The sequence below is a fragment of the Antechinus flavipes genome, chromosome 2, assembly GCF_016432865.1.
Source record: "Antechinus flavipes isolate AdamAnt ecotype Samford, QLD, Australia chromosome 2, AdamAnt_v2, whole genome shotgun sequence".
In the NCBI taxonomy this organism is placed as follows: domain Eukaryota; kingdom Metazoa; phylum Chordata; class Mammalia; order Dasyuromorphia; family Dasyuridae; genus Antechinus; species Antechinus flavipes.
Genome location: NC_067399.1, coordinates 33,648,769 through 33,662,289, shown reverse-complemented (window position 1 = coordinate 33,662,289; position 13,521 = coordinate 33,648,769).

The window sequence follows — 13,521 nt, the reverse complement described above, 5'->3', positions numbered from 1 at the left end:
CATCATTTTATATTGAGATCTCCAAGGACACATTTACAATGTGAAATGAGTTATACTAGTGTGGGGGATGGGAGCTAGGCCCCCTCCCCAAATTAACCAATCAGAGACATCTTCAGGTACGAAGAGAAAGCATTTATTTAGTCCCTACAGGAAGTCATCACAGTTCCACCATGTGCTCCCGGAAGCTGGTCAGCTTCTGGCTTATCCAGGACTTAAAAGCAAAAGACCCGAGCCTTCTCATTGGATAGACTAAAAAGACGTAACCATCCTTGACCAATGGTCACCAAAGTTGTCTGCCTCCTATAGGTTACATCACTTCCTGCAACTTCACTAACTTTCTGCATCCCAGGATTCAAGGTCTGGGAATAGGGATCATGTGACTTCCTGAAACCCAAAGCTCAACTGGGCATAGGGATCATGGGACTTAGGCCTAGTCTCACAAACTTGAGAAAACTCCATCCAATCAGTCCCATTCACCTGTTTTGTAAGGCCAAAATTAGTGTCAGGAATTCAATTTTGTTTCCTGCGTAAAAGCAAATATTTTATCAATGTGGAAGAAAATTCTGTACTATGTGATGAGCAGAAGCCAGTCCAGGACAATTTATTAATTAAGTTGTTATCATCTTAAACACTTGTGCTTAGTGGGAGAAAAGTTCCAGTCGGCAGTTTTTCTATGCTTTTGGAAATCTTTTAGAACCAATCCACTTTAGAATACAATTTATAGTGTTCTCAGTAGAGGCTGGAAGATGGATAGAGTCCTGAGCCAGGAGTCAGGAAAACCTGAGTTCAAATTCAGCAATCTGTTTGCTTTCATAAAAAAAGGATATGACAAACTACTCTAGTATTTTTAAACTTAAATATTAAATTTTTAAATTTTAAATTTAAAAAAACCCCAGTATTGACATGGCAAGAGTCAGACACAACTAAATAGCAACAAATATACTCGGAGAGTCAAATATTCATCCATCAAAAAGAACAACAATCCCTGAAAACATCGCATATGCTAAAGAATTGTTTACCTAAACATTTTCAATTTAGTCTCCCTTTAATTGCTTTTTTCCAAAGATTTATCTTCTACCTTGACCATCACTCTAAAGACCTCAGGAAGATGTTCTTCCTGGACGAAGGCAGGGTCTCTCTTTAGAAATTTTAGGAAACGGAGGCAAAACCAAGATAGTAGAATGATAGGAAACAAGGTTCCTCTCCACAAAATCCTACCAATAGATCTAGAAAATGCACCAGACCAAAGTCTGATGGAGAAATCCAAAGGAAGTCCCAGTGAGAGAGAAAGAGAGAGAAAAGTCTGTGGACACTAAACGTGGGGTCGGGTCAAGAGCGGAACCAAGATCTGGGCCCCCCGATGGAGACAGTTGTCTGCTGGTAACTTTGTCACTCGCTTCTCAGGCCTGGGTCACAGGTCCAAGGCAGCGGGAGATGCAGACTGTGCAGGGCAGTGGAGTTCCAGGTAGAGAGTCCCCGAAATCTGCTGCATAAGTGGTGAGACTCAAACTTCAAGCCCTAAACAGGGTCTCAGCTCCAAAGTCTAGCCCAGAATACAGAGGAATAACTGAGTTGGAGATCCCATACAAGGGAGAGCCTATAATTCAACTGCCCTGAGCTAGCAGAGCTTCCCCTCTGGCTGATAATAGCAGAGTCCAGCAGTACAGAATGGATGCCCAGAACCAAACCCAGCTCAGAACTCAGACCAGATGAGCAGGGATCAGTCCTTTGCCCTGGATCAGACACTCTGAGAATTCTGATAGCTTGTAGGATCCCAGCCTGTCCCTGAAAGACTGGAATAATACAACACTCCATTCTCTAAGAAAGTAGCAACAGGACCAACCTGGAGCCACCGGCCCAAAGTATAGCAGAGCCCAGCCATCAAATCCAAAGTCAGGAAATAAGTTGGAAGATTGTGCACAAAAAATAGAATCCCACCATAAAAGCCTATTGGGATGGCAGCGATGCTCAAGACACAAACATAGAGGAATAGAATGATTTCAACACATTAAAGAAACTCAACTAGAATTCCTGGAAGAAATAAAGCAAAAGTTTGAAAAAGAGTTTAAAATCGTTTTCTAAATAGATTGAGAGTGCTAGAAGACAAAATTGGAAAAGAAATAAGAATTATGTAAGAAAGTATTGGGAGGGAATGAACAGTTTGGCACATGAAGTACAAAACCTTGTCCAAGCAACACATTCCCTGAACATGTGAATGGCCCAAATAGAAACCAGTGCTTTAGAAAGACAAAATAGGAAAACAAAATTTAAAACTGAAACCATACAAGAAAATAGAAGGTACTTTAGAACAAAACCAACTGACCAAGAACTAATTTAAAAATCACTGGACTTCCATAAAGCAAAGACCCCAAAAAGAGTTTAGATAACATATTTCAAGAAGTCATCATTGATGAATCAAATCCCTGAGAATCAGAAGGCAAAGTAGAAATAGAAAGAATCCTCTAGACACCTCCTAAAAGAAACTTAAAAATGAAAAATGGAACAAAAATGAAAAAAAGAACATTATAGTAAAAATTCAGAACTTCCAAGTCAAAGAAAAAATACAATAAGAAGCCAAAAAGAGTGTATTCAAATACTAAGGAGCCACAGTCAGGATCACACATGATTTGGGATATCCACCACAAAAGACCAAGGACAGACCTTGAAATACAATATTCCAGAAAGCAAAGGATGGGGGATTATAGCCAACAGTAATTTTGTTTTTCAGTTATGTGCAACAATTTGTGACTTAATTTGGGTTTTCTTGGCAAGGATAATGGAATGGTTTGCCATTTCCTTCCCCAGCTCATTTTGCTGATGAGGAAACTAAGGCACAAAGTAGTTAAGTGAGTTGCCCAATACAGCTAGTAAGTGTCTGAGGCCAAATTCAAAATCTCGAAGATGAGCTTTCCTTGTTTAGTCCTTTGTCATTGTTCATTCATGTTTGCCTTTTAAATTTTCATCACTCTGGTGTTTGAACTTCAAAATTTCCCCACAGGTCCGGTCTTTTCATCACCAATGTTTGAAAGTGCTTTATTTCAGTAAAAATCCTTGTAGGATTATACTTTTTTTTTTTTTTCTGAGTATTTCTTTGAGTAGCTAGGTGGCTCACTGGATGGAAGTCAGGAAAACTTAAATCCAGCTTAGATCCAAAAAGAGAGAGATGATACAAAATAACTCATGTGAAAATATGCTTTATATGTTGCACATGTAAAACCTATATCAGGTTTCTTACCGTTAGGTAAAGGGGAAGAGATGGAAAAAAGGATAGAATTTGAAATTCAAAACTTTAAAATAATATATGTTAAAAATTATTTTCTCATCTAGTGGGGGATAGATATATAGATATCTAGATAGGGTCAATGGTTTTTTTTGTTTGTTTTCTTTAACTATACATATTTATAACAGGTGTTTAGTTTTTCTTCCTTTCTCAGGGGTATAAAGAGGAAGTGGGAGAGAGAAAGAAGGCTGGTCTTTGTTTGAAAATAAAATAAAATTTAATTGAAAGACTTATTATTATTAGGCTTTTGATAAGAATGATACAAAAATATTTCGATGCAGGATGTTTTTCATAATTTATAATTAATGAAGAAGCAATAATGACTTAAGAAATTTTTAAATTAAATTTTGCCTAAAACAGCAGGTCACATGCTTAATGGAAGCTTTTTGAAATTTAGTTCATTATTTAACATATATAGGACTGCTTGCCATCTGGGGGATGGGAGGGGAAAAATCGGAACATAAGTGAGTGCAAGGGATAATGTTGTAAAAAATTACCCTGGCATGGATTCTGTCAATAAAAAGTTATTTAAAAAAAAAAGAAAAAGAAAAAGAAATTTAGTTCAGATCTCTAAAAGTTTAACTCAGATGATTAACTGATTAAGGATACAAGAAATTCTGCCTCAGCTTTATGAACTGTATTTATTGATGATGAACATATCATGATTGGTTTCTAAGTTCCAGACAAATTCTTTTGTATTTGCTGATCAGGTTACTATTTCATCTGATGAAAATCTGCTTTCTTTGATATTTAAACCTCTTTTCTCTCTGTCTGCTATAAAATTTACTCCATTGTCTTTGAAACACAAACCTTTACTTTTTCTTTTGGCTTGTGTAAAATTCCACTTATTTCTTCCTTGCTAATGTAACTGAAAATTATATAAGAATTTGGGGAGGATTCTGGGAAGATGGCAGAGTAGGTCAGAAAATTTCAAGCTCTCCAGATTTCCCCCACAAATGGAACATCAGGTCTAGTTGTTCTGCTGAGATATGGCCTTGGGGGAGAGGGAACCAGCACACCGGGAGTGCAGAAGACTCTGCTGGCAGTGGGCACTTGCTGGAGGGGAGAGTTCTTGGTTTGGGGTTCCAGGTCTAAGGGGAGAACTGAAGTAAAGCCAGAGGCCCCATCCCCCCATCCCACGATTAGAGGTGCTAACACTAAACTTATGAGTTTTATTTTCCTTTGATCTGATTTTTCTTGTATAACATGATAAATATGGAAATATGTTTAGAAGAATTGTACATATTTAACCTATATTGGACTACTTACTGTCTAGGGGAGAGGGATAGGGGGAAGGGAGGGAGAAAAATTTGGAACACAAAGTTTTGCAAGAGTGAATGCTAAAAACTGTCGTTGCATGTATTTTGAAAATAAAAAGCTATTATTAGCTTATTATTAAATTAATTATTATTTTATTAAGTTTTATTAAAAATGAACCAGCAAAGATGGAAAAAAAAAACAATCACAGAAACTTACTCTAGTAATAGATTAATCTTCAGAGGAGAACAATGAACTAAAAAAAGCCTCTCCTATTTTAAAGAGTAATGTTAAATGGTTACCTGCCTAGAAAGAATTTATAGAAGAACTCACAAAAGACTTTAAAAATGAAATGAGAGAAATTAAGGGAAAGGTAAAAAAAAAAATTAGACTCATGCAAGAAAAACAAGAAGATTATGAAAAGAAAGTCAACCAATTAGAAAAGGAGATCCAGACTCTTAAAAAAAAGAAAGAAAGAAAGAAAGAAAGAAAGAAAGAAAGAAAGAAAGAAAGAAAAAGAAAATGATTCTTTGAAAATTAGAATTGGGCAAGGAGAAGCCACTGAAGTCATGAAAGCAAGAAATAACAAGACAAAATATAAAGAATGAAAAAATAGGTATGAATGTAAAGCACATTATAAGAAAAACCAACAAATTGGTTTGGAGAACAAATTAAGAATATAATTGGACTACCTATGACTTAAAAAAAGAACTTTTGACACAATAATAGAAATAATCAAAAACTGTCCTGAAGTTTTAGAAGTAGAAAAGAGAAAAATCCACTGACCACCACTAAAAGAGATCCTACCAGGAAAACATATAGGAATATTATTGTTAAATTTCAAGAAACAAAACAAAAATAATTCAAATATGCTGGAGCTACAATTAGAATTGTGCAGGATTTATCAACAGCTACTAGGATAGTATATATCAACAATCAAAAAAACTAGGGTTAGGACAGAAAATATATCCAGCAAAATTAAGTATAATATCGAATGAAAATAAATGGATGTTCAATGAGCTCTCAGGTTTTTAATATTTTGTTTCAAACAAAGCTGAACTCAATAGAAAATATAACAAATAAGAGCAACATTAATGAATAATTTCAAGGGACTCAATAAGGATAAACTGTTTATGTTTTATATTTGGAAATGTAAACCACATGTGTAATATTGATTGTAATAGGGCTGTACAAAAGAAAGATTGGAGCAGAGCTGAGTATGGTGGGACTCTAAAAAGCAAAACCATTTAGGAAAAGGTAAGAATAATAAATATGCTATATGAATGAGGTGAAGAGGAAGAACTGACACATAGAAATTAGCAGGGTTGGTAGTTCTGAATACTACTCACATTAGGAATGGGTTAAAAAGGGAACAATATTCGTATACACACACACCCCAAGAAGGGTATAGCATCCTTTAAAATCTATAAAGAAATAAGGAGTAGGGAATAGAATAAAGTGGGGTATAGAAAAGTGTTTGGATTAACTGGAGTGGGACAAATTGTGTACATTAATGGGAAAGGTAAAGAGTGAGGGAGAAAATAAGGGAGGAATATACAGGAGGAGGGAGGTTAAGTAAAGCAAAGCCAATTAAGGAGCAGAACTAAAGTAGAAGAGTTAGCAGAAGAGGAAATAAGATATAACAATAACAACAATCAGGAATAGAATTTATTAGGGAAAAAAAAGAAAGCTAGGAATCATTGATTTTAGACAAAGTCAAACTTAGAGATTGAATCAAGAAGGAAATCTACATTGTATACTAGTCATTAATATTGTTTTAGATGCATGTCTATGTATGTGTATATGTGTATGTGTATATATATGTGGGTGCGTACATGTAGTGAATGTATGTATGTGGGTATATGTACACACATACATACACACAGTTATACATAAATATATCTGTGCTTACTTGTAGCCTGCTTGGGGGAGGTCAGGGGGAAGGGGAAAAATAAGCCAACTAAAAAGTGTGCCGCAGAAAACAAAAGAAAACCTACAAAGAAGCCAAAAAAGACGGACAGTCAAGAATACAATGTCTTCTATTATTATATATGCTTTCTTGAAATAGACATTTATTGTTACATATTTGGAATCCTCCCTCATGTTCTGCTGGCACATGACAAAGTTTTTTTTTTCTTTTTCTGTCTTTCTTTTTCCATTTTTTTTTACTTTATATTTAAGATTTAAGTAAAATTTAAAAAAGAGAACATATTCAACTTCCATTTTTAATAAAATTCTGAGTTCCAAAATTTTCTTCCTCCTTCCCTCCCCAAAATAGCGAGCAATCTGATATAGGTTATACATGTGCAATCACATTAGTCATTTTCTGAAAGAAGAAACAGAAGAAAAAGGGGAAAAACATGAAGTAAAAAATAAAAATAGAATGCTTTGATCTGCACCCCAGGCTCCATCAGTTCTTTCTCTGGATGGGATAACATTTTCATCATGAAGCTTTTGGAAATATCTTGGAACATTGAAGAGCTAAGTCATAGTCATAGTTAAACATAGCACAATGTTCACCTGCTTCTGCTCAACTCACTCAGCATCAGTTCCAATAAGTCCTGGCAGGTTTTTCTGAAATCCACCTGCTCACCTTTTCTTTTTTTTTTTTTCTTTTTCTCCTCCCCCCACCTTTTCTTTTTCTTGAGGCAATTGGGGTTAAGTGATTTGCCCAGGGAAGTGTTAAGTGTCTGAGACCACGTTCATCTTTTCTTAGAGCGTAATAATTGACTCATCGGACAATGTACAAACTGGCTCTCCTAGTTCTGAATCATACGTCGATCGGAGAAGGATGTCAGTTGTGTCTTTCCCTAAGTCATGGGTTTATTTTAAAGATGGGTCTACACAGAGCCAGTGACACCCCAAAAAACTTTGCTTGTTTGCTGGTTTGAGGAACAAGGAGCAGACACCTTAAGCCCCTGAAGTGCTAAGGAGTCAGCTGATGACCAGTCCTTAAGGATAGTCATCAATGATCCAGAATGAGAGAATGGGGAGTCTGGAGGAAGGAGGGATTTGAAAAAAAAAGTGGGTTTTCTTACCTGGGGTATCTAGGGAGACTGGGAGGAGACTGTTTCTCCGGATGGAATTAAGTGTGGTTAAGGTTCCCCCCAACTTATTTTCTTGACTTTGATTTTGTCCAGGAGGGAGGAGTGGGTCCAACAGAAAGAGAACTAGATGGGATGGGTGAGGGTTCCAACTGTTTCTCTGAGCTGTCATCTGCCTTACCCATCACCCCAGACAGACTTACAGAAAGGAGTCCTCTTCTCTGGAGACTCGGGGGAGCTCAGAGCAGGTGGAGACTGATCCGAAGGCAGCCCGACCCTCCCACATGGCCACAAGGACAGAAGTCTCCCGGGCCATTTTCTAAAGCCACGTTGCCTTCTCTCCTTCACTCAAGGGAAGGCAAGAAGAGGGAGGCTGAGCGGTTCCACGGGCAGTTGGCTCTGGGGATGAGGAGCCAGGTCAGGCGCATTGACTTTCAGGGGAGGAGAAAAGCCAGGGGCAAGCCTCCCTTGCTGCCGGGCCTGGGCGGTGGCTGGGGGGAACCAGGCCCAGAAAGGGGAGCAAGCTCCCCGTGATATGGGCAAGGCCTGTTTCTCTCACGAGAACCCTGCTCGGTAGTCATGAGGATTATCACCCCCTGCCTTACACTCACGGGGCTCTCTTGGAGGATGTGGAGAAAATAACCCTAACCGAAGGCCCAAGACACGGGCTTTGGGGCGCACAGGGCAGAGAGGCTCCTGGGGAATGGAGCACGGGGCAAGACTTCTGAGGCTCCCCAAGCACTAGGGGGTTGTAAGGGCACGGAGCCAGGCCGTGGCCAGCTGGATGTACCCGAGAAACGGTCAAGTCACCACAGAAACACCGTCTGCCACGAGGACAGACTCATGCCACGAAATCATCCATTTATTGCACCATGTCCAAATGGGGGGACACAAAGAATCAGAGCCTGAGGGCGGGTTGGGAGCTCAAGGAACCCCAAGTGCAAACCTCTCGTTTTGGAGAGAGAGGGAAGGGCCCCAGTCAGGGGCCATAGTCAATAACGGGCAGAGGCAGTCAAGAGAGGGCCAGGCCCAAAATTACCCTGGCATGGATTCTGTCAATATAGTTATTATTAAATAAAAAATAAAATAAAATAAAATAAAAAGAGAGAGAGGGCCAGGAAATTACCCTGGCATGGATTCTGTCAATATAGTTATTATTAAATAAAAAATAAAATAAAATAAAATAAAAAGAGAGAGAGGGCCAGGAAATTACCCTGGCATGGATTCTATCAATATAGTTATTATTAAATTAAAAAAAAGAGAGGGCCAGGCCCTTTAACTGGGGAAGACCAGATCAAAGGCCATAGTCAATAAGGGGGCCAGACCCTTTAACTGGGGAGGAGCAGTTCAGGAGTCACAGTCAATAAGGGGGGCAGGCCCTTTAACTGGGGAGGAGCAGTTCAGGAGTCACAGTCAATAAGGGAGGCCAGACCCTTTAACTGGGGAGGAGCAGTTCAGGGGTCACGGTCAATAAGGGGGCCAGACCCTTTAACTGGGGAGGAGCAGATCAGAGGCCATAGTCAATAAGGGGGCCAGACCCTTTAACTGGGGAGGAGCAGTTCAGGGGTCACAGTCAATAAGGGGGCCAGACCCTTTAACTGGGGAGGAGCAGTTCAGGGGTCACGGTCAATAAGGGGGCCAGACCCTTTAACTGGGGAGGACCAGATCAGAGGCCATAGTCAATAAGGGGGCCAGACCCTTTAACTGGGGAGGAGCAGTTCAGGGGTCACAGTCAATAAGGGGGGCAGGCCCTTTAACTGGGGAGGAGCAGTTCAGGGGTCACGGTCAATAAGGGGGCCAGACCCTTTAGCTGGGGAGGACCAGATCAGAGGCCATAGTCAATAAGGGGGGCAGGCCCTTTAACTGAGGAGGAACAGTTCAGGGGTCACAGTCAATAAGGGGGCCAGACCCTTTAACTGGGGAGGAGCAGTTCAGGGATGACAGTCAACAGGTGGGCCAGACCCTTTAGCTGGGGAGGAATGGTTCAGGAATCACAGTCAATAAGGGGAGCAGGCCCTTTAACTGGGGTGGACCAGATCAAAGGCCATAGTCAATAAGGGGGAGGAACAGTTCAGGGGTCATAGGTGAGTTTTCTCCTGGCAGTGGACGGGAGCCTGTTGAAGCGTCGTCTTCGGCTTTGTATTAAGGAGGCAAATCTGTGGTTCAGGTTGGAGAAGGCCGCCTCTCCGGGGTCTGAATTCTTATTCTCCGAATCTTGTGACGTCTGTGAAGGGAAGAAAAGAAAGAAGGCATCAGAGGTCCAGGGAGGGACTTGTTTTGCCTGAGTCCCAACACTTCCTCCTTGATGAAGGAAACACCACAATGATCCTGCTAAAATGAAAGATTTTTGTGCTTGAGCTCCCCACTGCAACTTTTTTTTTTTGCTGAGGCACTTGGGGTTAAGTGACTTGCCCAGGGTCACACAGCCAGGAAGTGTTAAGTGTCTGAGACCAGATTTGAACTCAGGTCCTCCCGACTTCAGGGCTAGTGTTCTATCCACTGAGCCACCTAGCTGCCCCTAAAATAACAATATTTAAGTTTTTTTTTCCAATCACATGAAAACACAATTTTAAAAATTTTCTTTTTACTTTTGAGTCCCAAATTTTCTTTCTCCTTTAACTTCTCTTCCCCCTCCCTGAGATGAAAAGCAATTTGGTATAAGTTATACATGTGCAGTCATGCAAAACATATTTCCATAGTAGGTAATGAAAGAAAACAGACAAAAAATACATTAAAAAGTTCTTCGATATGTGCTTTGATCTGCATTCAGACTCCCATCAGTTCTTTCTCCCCAGGTGAATCCCATTTTTTATCACATGTCCTGATGATCTTGGATCTCGTATTACTGAGAATAACTGAATCATTCACATTTGATCATTGTACAATTTTTGCTGTTACTGCGTATGATGTTCTTCTGCTTCTATTCATTTCACTTTGCATCAATTCACGTAAGTCTTTCCAGGTAAAATCGTTTTTTTTTTTTTTAAAGTCCACAGACGCCAAGTTAGGAACTTTCATTCTATTGGATCTTACTCTAGGAATTCTAAGAATCAACAAGCTTAGGGAGGATAGGGGGCGGTGGGTGGGATTTTTCCAGAATAAACTTACTGGGGCATGATCTGTGTCTGGCCCGGCTGGGAAGTGCCTGTCATAGTCTGTTGGGGAAATCGGGGCGCTACCCTGATGCATCGGCTGAAAAGATGCTTCACCTGCAGATGGAGAGAGCGGAGTGAGAATGGACTGACGTCAGAGATTGCGATGGGGTAGTGGGATCGAAAGACCCCTATTCATTCCCTCCCCGGGGAAAAAGCAGGGTATGAAAAGGTCCCCCTATTCATCCCCACCTCTGAAAAAAGCAGGGTATGAAAGGATGCCCCTATTCATCCTGCCCCCCAAAAAGCAGGGTACAAAAGGGCCCCCTATTCATCCTGACTCCCAAAAATCAGTGTATGAAAAGGCCCCCTATTCATCCCCACCTCTGAAAAAAGCAGGGTATGAAAGGATCCCCCTATTCATCCTGGCCTCCCAAAAAGCAGGGTACAAAAGGGCCCCCTATTCATCCTGACCCCCAAAAAGCAAGGTATGAAAGGATGCCCCTATTCATCCTGACTCCCAAAAATCAGTGTATGAAAAGGCCTCCTATTCATCCTGACCCCCCAAAAAAGAAGGGTATAAAAGGGCCTCCTATTCATCCCTGCCCCCCAAAAATCAGTGTATGAAAAGGCCCCCTATTCATCCTGACCCCCAAAAAAGAAGGGTATAAAAGGGTCCCAGCAAAGCCTGAAGCTAACTGAGGGCAGGGCTTTTTCCCTTCGGTACAAGAGAGCCATAGAGCTATGAATAGAAGCGTCTCTGAATAGAAGCTCATGTTGCTTTTTTGATCCCCGAGTGGAATTGGGGTGTGCAAAGGTCTTGGAGGGAGGGGGTCTGTATGAAGCTCTGCAGTGGAGCTCCAAGGAGGTGGGAGCTGAGACTCAGGGCTTATGGAAAGCATCTCTGCCCAGGACTTAGGACCCCCATCAGCCCCAGGGACACAAACACCTGAGGCCTTCTTCAGACTTCAGCCACTGAAGCCATTGAAGCCCCAGGAAGTAAAACGGTGTAGCTCTGCCTAGAGGAGCTCTCCTCTGAGACCCCTGAGCGCCTGGGGCACAGGTGGATGCAGAATGGGAATGGGGGGACTTTGGGATGGAGGAGCTTCTTAGGAGGGGCACACGGCCCTCCAGGCCGCTCCTTCAGCTGCGTCAGACAGACGCCATCCCTGGCTCCCACCGAGTCCCCCCTGCTTCGGGCCAGACTGCTGAGTTGTACGTGACTTGCTAGAAAGAAGGCCGGGGGTTCCGATGTGGTTCTGGAGGGGCCCCGGCCTTGTCGGCAGGTTCTGGGGTGGGGCTCCGAGATGGGAGCCCAGTGGAAAAGGGAGGCTGAGGACGGGTCCCTTGGGAGAGGGCTTGGGGATTCTTGCCTGGGAGATCCATCTGGGCCTGGACTTCCGAGGGAGATTCATCATGGGAGATGCAGACTTCTGAGTGGTCTTCCACGATGATAATCTGAGGATTCACTGGTTCCGAAGGGAAACAGAACAAGAGGCTAACGGGTTAGGATGTGGTTCTGGCTGGGCCTGGGGCTTGTCCGCTCTCCATCCCGTGGCCAGAGGGGGCTTTGAGATGGGCTGAAGATGGAGTGAGGGCAGAAGCTAGGAGGGGGAGCAGAGGAAAAAGCACAGTCTACGAATGAGTGTCAGGAAAATCAGCCAAGAGAGGGGAGGACCTTCCTCTGGGGGCAATCCGCCCAAGGGTCTCCCACACAGTGACCCCCAGGGACCCCTCGGATTGCTTTCACTCTAGCCAAAGTTGGCCCTCTGTCAAGAGCAAGCTACTGTATATAAATGAGGAAAGCTTCACAAGCCTGGGCTGGGCTGCTGAGGTATAGAAGGATGGAGAGTGGGGAATGGGAGGCTGAGGGGCTGGTGATTCTCACCTGAGAGGTCCATCTGGCCCTGAGGGTCTGAAAGAGGTTCAGCATAATAGATATAGGCTTCTGGCTGCTCTTCCATGATGAGAATCCCAGGAATCTCTGATTCTGAAGAGAAGTACAGAGAACAAGTGGCTAAGGGGTTAGAATGGGGTTCTGGCTGGGCCCTGGGTCAGCAAGTTCCGGGGTGGGTCTCCAAGAATAGAGAAAGGGAGGCCACGGGTGGGTCTCCTGGGAGAGGGGTTAGTATTTCTTACCTGTGGGGTCTATCTGTTCCTGGACAGCCAAGAGAGTTTCGTGTTGATAGATCAAGATTTCTGACTGGTTTTCCAAGATGAAAATCCCAGAATTTCCTGATTCTGAAGAGAAATAGAGAGAACAAGAAGCTAAGGGGTTATGAGGTGGCTCTGGCTGGGCCCTGGGCTTGTCAACCGTCCATCCCATGGCCACACACGGCTTTCAGATAGGCTGAAGTTGGACTGAGGGCAAAGACCAGGATGGGGAAGAGAGGAAAGTCGGCCGGCCGAAGGTAGGGGGCAATCTGAAGGCTGCTCTCTCTGCTCCAGGGTCTCTCACACAAAGGGTGGGGGCAGCCATCGTGCATCCCTACCAGGAACTTTGGATATCTGAGTGTAAAAGGTCATTGCAAGCCACTGGATGTAAAAGAGGCGAGCTTCATGAGCAGGCCCTGGTGGGCTTCACGCAGAATAGGGAAGGAGAGGCTGAAGGTGGGTCCCTGGGAGAGGAGCTGGGGTTTCTTACCTGAGAGGTAGGACTGGTCCAGGTCGGAGAGAGCTTCATCTTGACAGATAAAGACTGGCTGATCTTCCAAGATGACAATCTCAGAATCCACTGTTTCTGAAGAGTATCAGAGAGGAAGAGGGGAAGGGGTTAAGATGTGCTTCTGGATGGGCCCTGCCCTTATCACAGGTTTTAAGGCGGGTCTTTGAGATGGAAGCACAGAGG